The sequence below is a fragment of the Pteronotus mesoamericanus genome, unplaced genomic scaffold (genome assembly GCF_021234165.1).
Source record: "Pteronotus mesoamericanus isolate MK-2021 breed Mesoamerican mustached bat unplaced genomic scaffold, CSHL_Meso_final scaffold_99, whole genome shotgun sequence".
NCBI classification, from domain to species: Eukaryota; Metazoa; Chordata; class Mammalia; order Chiroptera; family Mormoopidae; genus Pteronotus; species Pteronotus mesoamericanus.
The window spans coordinates 9,518,482-9,527,740 of NW_026555330.1; the positions used below are offsets into that span (position 1 = coordinate 9,518,482).

The following is a 9,259-nucleotide window of genomic DNA, read 5'->3' on the forward strand; positions in this document are numbered from 1 at the left end:
TGCAGAAAAAGAACTAAACGAAATGTAGATAAGCAACTTATCAGATGCACAGATGAAAACACTGGTTATTTGGATGTTCAAGGAACTCCATTGGGTACTTCAATAGCATAAAAAAGATCCAGGCAGAAATGAAGGTTACACTAAGTGAAATAAAGAAAAATTTACAGGGAATCAACAGTGGAATGGGGGAAGTCAAGAATCAAATAAATGATTTGGAACATAAGGAAGAAGAAAACATTCAATCAGCACAGCAAGAGGTAAAACAAATCCAAAAAAACAAGAATAGTGTAAGCAAACTCTGGGACAACTTCAAGCATTCCAACATTTGCATCATATGGGTGCCAGAAGGAGAAGAGAAAGAGCAAGTAATGAAAACTTATTTGAAAAAATGATGAAAGGAAACTTAATTTGGTGAAGGAAATAGACATCCAAGTGTAGGCAGCACAGAGAATCCCAAACAATATGTACACAAAGAGGACCACACAGACACATAATTAAAATGCCAAAGGTTAAATATAAAGGAAGAATCATAAAAGCTGCAAGAGAAAAGCAGATAGTTACCTACAAAGGAGTTCCCATAAGACTGTCAGCTGAGTTCTCAAAAGAAACCTTGCAGGCTAGAAGGGACTGGCAAGAAGTATTCAAAGTGACGAAATCAAGGATTTAGAACCTCGATGACTCTATCCAGCAAAGCTATCATTTAGAATGGAAGGGCAGGTAAAGTGCTTCCAAGACAAAGTAAAAACTAAAGGAGTTCATGATCACCAATTCATTATTATGTGAAATGCTAAAGGGAATTATATAAGAAAAAGATCAAAATGATGAACATTGAAGTGCAATAAATTCACAACTATCAGGAACCTAACCAACAAAACAAAGATGCAAGGAAAATAAGACCAGTAACACTGAAAGAAAAAGAAACCAACAGAGACAAAAGGGAAAGAGGGAGGGGTGGGCGGGGGAAAAGGAAGGGAAGGGGCAAGTCAAGGAACATATAGCAAGGACTCATGGACGAAGCCAAAGTGGGGAAGGATTGAGGGAGGGAGAAGGGGGCGGGGGGCAGGGGAAAGTGGTGGTGGGAAGGTGGAGACAAATGTATTCTGAAAAATAAATAAGTTAATTTAAAAGGAAAACTGAATCCAAATAGCAAACTAAGCAAACAAGCAGAACAGGAACAGAATCACAGATATGGAGATCACATGGAAAGTTATCAACTGGGAGGGGGAAGGGGAAAAGTTGGGTGAAAGATGCAGGGATTAAGAAGCACAAATTGGTAGGTACTGAATAGACAGGGGGATGTTAAGAATAGTATAGTTAGTGGAGTAGTCAAAGAATTTACATGCACGACTCATGAACATGAACTAAGGGGGGAATTACCAGAGGGAACAGGGGTACGGGGTGGAGGAGGGCAAAGGGGAAAAATTGGGACAACAGTAATAACATAATCAATAAAACATATTTTTAAAAAAATTCCTATTTTTTTAGAGTTTATATTTTAGGGAGTTATCTCTATTCTCAAAGTCTATGTGGTAGATACTACTATCCCTCTTCACAGCTTGGAAAACCAAGACACATAGCAGCTTCCTCATCACGTCTTTATCTTTCCTACTGGATATAAACTCCTCTTAGGCAGGACCCAGTTTTCTTTATCCCCACGGTATCTAGTGCAAGCACCCTACATGCAGTTGTAAGATTCACTCTTTTGATAATGATTGACATTTATTTCATGCTTCCTATATACTGGAGAGAACTCACTCTCCCAAAACCTAAGTATCATTAATCCCATTTAGAGATCAGAAAATAGACAAAAAGAGACCAAGTGACTTGCCTCTGGTTCAGAATCTTTTGCTCCATATTACATATATAGAAGATAATGCTTGTGGTTGTGTCTAACAGTAGTTCCTTCATGGATCTTGCTGTAGGGTGTTCAGCTACCTCCAAAGCCACCACCACGGCATATACCATGCTAAACCTGTGAATGACTTTGCCTAGAGAAGGTAACTGAATTCCTCGCTTCTTCCATCTCTGTTCCATACTGAAAAGGAAAAAAGTGGGGGGGGAAATAGCACATTAGACGCTATGTTTTTTATCTAATCTTTATACGTGTTTTCCTCAGAAGAGCTTGTGTTGGAATAGGTAGTTGTGCTGTAGTAGGCTGACTCCATTTAAGAAGCTTGGTTGGCTTAGTCAATATTATCAAGTGCCTTCTACACCCCCAGCCCTTCGCTGGGCTTTAGGAATGAGAGAAAGAAGCAGCTCAACGGTGCTGGAGCAGGTTACGGAGAGGGCGTGGCTGCTGGTTGACCTTGGAGCTAGGCCTGGGCAGTTGGAGGCTCCCAGCTCCAACCCCTGGCCTTGGAACATACCTTCCGCCCACTGTTCCCAGGCACTTAGATGTGACTGCATCCCAGTAGGCCTCTAGACAATCTTTTAAGATTCTGGTGGGTTCAGAGTGTACTGTCTGACAGCACCCCAGACAAGCCTCCTACGTACGTTCCCTTGTTTGTTAGAACTGCCACCTACTCGCCCGGAGTGGTTGACTGTTCTTCCATCTCTTTTGCCTGTTTCAGATTTCACCCAGGAAGTTCCTGAGGGTGTGAACCAACTGTACAAAGAGCTCAGAACACACCTGCCAGTCTCATGATCCAGGTTTGTCTATGGCTTGCGAATGATGCCCAGTGCCTTTCTCAAAAACCTCAGGCTACTCCTTGTGCTGCCCACATCTGTCTAGCATGGCTCTGCGGATATTTAATTCACACTGAATTTTTGTTGCCAGTTTAAGGAACTCATGCAACTTCTGATGAATACTGTTAGGATCTCTACTTATGCCTTAGGATATCATTGGATAGTATAGTGGCCATACTTAAGAATTCAATTCATTGTCACCTTTGTATATATTAAAGCCCTTTGCAAAGTGCAATGCAATGACATTATAATTATTGCTGCTGTTGGGTTTATGCTCTTCGCAGCGTAGTCAACATGAGGAAATATCTGGGCGACTGGAACTGTTATTTTATTTTATTTGTTAAATGTCCATTGAGTGGAAGGCTTTCTCCAGGGACAGGCAGCAAAATTTAACACATGCTTCCTGGCTTTTCTTTATACTCTGAAGCACAGTTTACAGCTTTAAGCATTGTTGTCTTTACTGATAGAACTACCTTTTAGCTTCTTTTTACAAGATAAGATTGATCTACATTTTTTTAGTTAACACACAACTGTCTTTATAATTTTGTTGTAGGCTTTGGGGACAGGTTAAAGCCTCTTTGTGTTGCATTATTTACTGAGCAGCTACATTAAAAAAAATACAGTGAATCTGCTGAAATTAATAACTTTAAACGGGCACAAAGTGATAGTATTCACACTCGATTATAGAGATGATCTATTGCATTAATATCATAGGGATGCTGGTCAAGTACAATATGGTGAATAAAAATAAACTATCAGGCTGACAGAATTTCTCAGCTTTTGCGTTTAGGAAAAAAGGGGGAAGATACATGGTTAGCAGGTAACTGTCCAAATGCTTATACTTATTTCGGTATCAACTCTTAGCAAAGGACACTGAGCAAGTGAAGTTGAATATCCTTTTGATTCACTAGCTTCTTAAAGACTGAAATACGTCCAAGGAACCTGTCATTGAAGCTGTCCCTGAAATGGCAGCAGACCACCTGAATCCTGCTGCCCAGGGGATGAGGCACCCGCGAAGCTGGGCATGGATATGGAACCTTTGGGTGGAAGAGGGTCATCCTCGTGGATGACCTAAAGCGACTCCCATTTAAAAAGTTACCGGTGCCGAAGGGCTCCGTGCTACTGTTGTGTCAGACAGAGATGGAGTGCCTGCTATTAAAGGGGCCATGCTGTGAGACCTGGTTTCTTACCTACTTTTGCCCTTGGAATGGACCAGCGGAGCAGACTTGGACTTTCAGAAAATACAAGTATCATTTGTTACTATAATACCTACCGAGTGGTTCAATCTAATCGTTTGTTTACCTTTGCTGGCGAGTTTCATAGCCAGCAGCCAATACAGGACTAATTGTCAGCCTAGAAGAGGAACTGGCTCCATTATTTGAAGAATTGAGACAAGTGGTAGAAGTTTCTTAATTTGACAGTGGTTTTGCTGTCTATCCTATCTTCATTGTAACAGGCACTCTATCAATCCAGCAATCTTTAGGCCACAATACTTTATCCATGTGCTCAAGAGAGGGCCCCTTTTCTACCTTGCACTACAGAGAGAGTCTAGATATAATATACGGACAGATTGATGGTTGTCTTCTCTTGTGTAAGTCTTATTTCCTGAGATCCGTGGGTACCGGAGAAATGGTTCCATCTACTGCGGTTCCTAGGGAGCGAACCAGTCGCCAAATCTGCATGACATTCTATTCCGTGGGTCAAAATCAGAGCGGTGCTCTAATCCACTTGAGCCAGGAGGGGCTCCCTCTCGTTCCCTGTGGCCAGGCCTGCTGCGCCAAGGAGACCCTTTTTGTTCTGACTAATAACGAGGGCATATTTTTTCATGTTGTTCTATTTCTTTGCATTGAGTGTGGGGAAGATCAGATGGCTTAGTAAAAGTTATAAAATCAGTATAATCCCTAACAAAAAAAAACTCCCCTGAAATATACTTTTATATGCTTTGGAAAGAATTGCTAGCAAAAAAGAAATAAGAGGGTGGGTTTAAATGGAGATAATCCTCTAAGAAATTACTCCTTAGCACTTAGAAATAGAGAAAAGCGAGATAAACTTGAACTAAGCCTGATAAATCCTATTTTACCCATTGTCTTCGCTTAATGGGCACTTTGGGTCTGGATTAAGCTATGCTCAGCAGCCGCCCTGTGAAATCCTGTTCTTTCTGCATCTCCACCCATCCCTCTTCCTACTGAACTAATGACTACCTTCCCGCCCACAAGTGATGGATGAAGTCATTAAAGGCAATTATTGGGTGGAGTCCTCATTCTTGGATTAAGATCATGGATCACTAATGAGCCTTTGTATGTTCTATATCTGGTGCTTCTCAGACCTGCCTGGGCGTCAGACTCACCTGTGGTGTGGAGCCCGTTAGACACAAGCAGGCCTGAGTCTCTCTCTTAGGTTTTGCTTCTCTAGGTCTGGGAGGAGCCAGGACAAATGTAGTTTAGGATACATACACAGGCTTGAAAATTCGATGCCATTGTTGGTTCAAAGTGCGCTTCTTAAAGAGGTGATAATTTTTAAAAATTAAGTGTATTTCAGCACTGATTTGAATTTTTATTTTATATTTTTTATGCATATAAAATTAATTTTTATTATCCCAGTAATACCTTTGCATCGTAGAAACATCAGAAAATATAAAGGCAAAAAGAAGAAAGTAACTTCATATATGATCACTGTTTTAAAATATGGACATTTACAGTTTAACTATAGTCATAGAGTATTTGCCTTTGCAGTTGCAGGCAGAAATCTCCAGCCATTCTTTACTGAAGCGGGGCCCATCTATCCCGTCTTCCTCTACCAGAAACATTTTTCAGGTTCTTTCCCTCAAGGAAGTGGCATATCTGAGTTTACCATAGGGGTTCAGCAGAGCTGATAAGGAAGCTCTGTGGATTCCAGGGGCGGGAAGGGGCGGGGCTCGAGCCTTCAGTGCGGAGCTGTCTGCAGGAACAGACAGTCACCGGAAGGCCTGGGTTTATGTTGGTGGGACAACGGGTTCTTACAAGGGCTTTTCACCAATCATTGTATTTGGGCGTTAACTTCACCTACACCTGCTTCGCATTTTGCCTTCCTGGTCTACTCTCAGTTACCATTAGTCCCTTATTTACTTTCTGCCTTCGAAACACTTGTTCCTTTTCTCTAACTCTTTGGTTCTCTTTGTCCTTGTGGCTTTGTGCCTTAAAACGAAACAAAACAACTCCACTAGGGTATGGTTTCAGGAAGGAGAGGAATTAACGCATGTCTTCTGCCTGCTTTTCAACCTGCATCTCAGTGCCTCCTCTCTGCAGGACACTGTGCTGAGAATTTATTGCATAATAATTCCAGGCAGCAGGCATTGCTCTTGTGTCACTTTTGCAGATTAGGGAACTGAATTTCAGAGAGATAAGTGGCCCAAGAGCCAGGAAGCGGGAGAGCTGTGAATGACCGTGGCTCTCAGATCTGCATCGCTTCCCGCGGGCTGGGCCATGGGGTCTCTTGGGCTAACGCTGGTATCAAAGTCAAGCTCCTTTTCCTGCACTGACTGGGTTGGGAGGCGGGACCCTGATTCCAGACCCAGCTTTGGGACTGGCAGGGAAGACCCGCGAAGGGAAGGCTGTGCTGGGAATGAGAGACCCCTGTTCTGTGCAGGCCTGGCTTTTACCAGCCCTGCCACCAGCGTGGACTGGACGGTGCTGCGGTATCAGTTCTTTCTTTAAGGGCCTGACAACGCTGCGTTTTGATGATCTATTTTAGTATTTTGCTAATTATGAAATGCAAGCCACCTGCTTTCAAAAGGCAGGCTGGAATGGAGAATAATAGAGATGTAAACAGGGTGACTTTATGGGCAAAAGCAGATTTTTAGCAGCATGGCTTTAAAAATTAAATATTTAACAGCTGTTTTGGAAAATAAGCCGAATTCTTCCATATCATTAAAGAATATGCACAGGCAATTAATTTTAAACTACAACTTGTGACCTCAATTGACTGTATTTAGCATCGCTAAATTAATTAATTGGCTAATTTTATCTATCAAATTATTGACTACATTGTAAATCTCTGCTTACTAAAAATACTGATTTTTTTTCATGAAACGTAAATATAAATTAATAAGAACAATGTTTTCATGTAGTTTGTGGAACTGGCCCCACAACCTTACGGGCAAGACGAGCATGCCATGGAATATACGTTGCCTATTTTAGAAGTGATGCTAGAAATAAGGAGAGTTGTTATATGTTTTGGGGTGTGAAATTTGTGCTTTAGAGGGTAAAGTCTGGAGTGGAGAAATATTTTCAAGTACACCAAATTTAAAATGTAAAAGTAAAAAGAGATAATTGAAGAATCATATCTTCCACCACCAAGTCTTCTATAACATGCAAATGTCTCACCCAGTGAGAGTTTCCCTTGGCCCCTTATGTGGACAGAGTGTGGGTGTCCTTCCTCCGCATTTGTTTGTTGAAGCCCCGCCCCTCAATGGATGTGATGGTATTTGGAGGCAGGGCCTCTGGGGGGTATTTGGGTTAGATGAGGTCCCTAATGGGGCTCTCGTGATGGCTCTAGGGGCTGTGTGAGGAGGGAAGAGAGAAGGGAAGAGAGAAGGAGATCGCTGTCTTTCGCCATGTGAGCTGGTCTGCAAGACAGGAAGAGGGCCCCCCAGAGCCTGGCCGTGTAGGCACCCCGACCTTAGACTCCCAGCCTCCAGAATTGTGAGGAAATTAATGTCTGCTGTTTAAGCCACCAGTCCATAGGTTTTAGTATGGCCACCCAAGCTGACTAATACACATCTCAATACTGTATTTTGTCTTATTCTAAACTTCCTCTGTTCTGAGTGTGAACTAAATCCCATGGTACCTGAAAAACTTCCTGCTCTCCACATTTGCCGATACTCTGGTTTTTGAAGAGCAGCTGAAAATACAGATTTTTATATGAAACTTCCTAATATTTTTCATATTGACATACCATTCTCTACATAACGCATTTCCAGGTTGGGTCTATTGCCAGATCACAAGTCTACATGTGTTTTCATGTGTATATCCTATCTCTTTGAAGAGGCTGTTTGTGTTTTATGTTTATTCTCTAATTCCCAAAGTCTAAAATGGTTGTTAATCAAAATGTATGTTCTTGTTGATGATAACTCTACTTGCTCTTTCTCTGACCCTTTGCTTCTTTAGGTAAAATATTCCCCATTACATTCATTCTTCCATTCTTCAATTATATTTTAGGTCATTTAGTTGCACTCCTTTGCTGTCTGAGATTTTGGCCAAGACTCTTGTCAGAAGCCCTGCTGGGAGAACCTTCTTGTCTGTACTCACTTTGTCACTGTATATTTTTGGACCCAAAGGTGAGAGCATTAGCACAGAGCTCTCTTTTCAACTGAGGACCTTGAACTCTATATAGAAAGGAATTGACAGATGCAAAAATATAAGGAGAGTCTCCTATGGCTTCTGTGTTTTCCTTAACCACCCTCTTGATTGTTGTTTCAGCAATAGTACTGTTACTCTGTGGTTCAATTTCTCTTGGTCTCCATGGGAAAGCTTCTCTTCTATTTATCAATTCGTTCCTATTATGTGGAAATTAATATTTAAGTGGCTGTACACCTATTTATTCATTCTGCAAGTGGCATTGCTCACTGTCAGTGGTTGTTTTTGATGCTAAAAGTGCTTCTTCACTTGTTTCGTTTGGATTCCTGACATGTTCATGGGCCCACAGGGTCTTATAAATAATAGTAATGAATTCTTCACCAGTTCCTGTTCCTCCCTCACCACACTCTTCCTGGAGTCAAAAGGGAGAATTGTTCTTTTCCTCTGGGTTCATACAAAGTGTTCGATCGAGGTGTTTATAAAGGGAAGTTCGTTGGCATTTCAATAATGTAGTGCTAATAAAATTTTCTTATGAATGATTTTTCTGCAACTGTTTCTCATCATTTGATTTTTAGGCTAGAAATTCATTTTCATGGTTCAAAAATAATATAAAAAATGCAAAAAAGATACACAATGAAAAGGCTTCCTCCTATCTTTTCCTCCTTTTTGCCCAGCCCCTGCTTCCCAACTCTTCAGGTTAACTACTTTTATTAATTTTTTAAATATACTTTTCATGTGTTTCTTTGTTATTTATCCATTTTTAAACATAAGATATTGTTCTGCTTCTTTTAGTTTTCACTTAACATTTTATCTTAGGGCTTCTACCATATCAAAATATTGAGCACCACATTCTTTTATACAGTTGAACAGGATTTCATTTGATGATGGTACCATCATTTATTTAACCAAGTCTTACTGATGAAGATTTGTTTGTTTCTAGTATTCTACTAGGGTATTCCATGTTACCATAAATAACCCCTACAGACTTCATGTCACACGTATGCAAATAGACTTACATAGAATAAATGCCCAGAAGTGGTAATGCTAGGTCAAAAGATCTATGCATTTGAGACTTAGACAGATATGGGTGAGTCACCTTCTGCAGGCGTTGCATCAGTTTCTTCTGTCATCAGCAACATGGGGAAGGGCTATTATAAAGCTCACCTACAGGAAGCTTCCTCAGGCTGTCAGATTCTATCTGTCTGATGGGTAGATACAGCACAGTATCTCAGGACGGACTT

The 9,259-nt window shown here is 41.0% G+C and overlaps 1 pseudogene; it reads left to right on the plus strand.

Annotated features, from left to right (window-relative positions):
* Positions 1 to 3,401: 3,401 nt before the first annotated feature.
* On the plus strand, positions 3,402 to 4,098 carry LOC129063735 (ragulator complex protein LAMTOR3-like; annotated as a pseudogene).
* Positions 4,099 to 9,259: the final 5,161 nt, after the last annotated feature.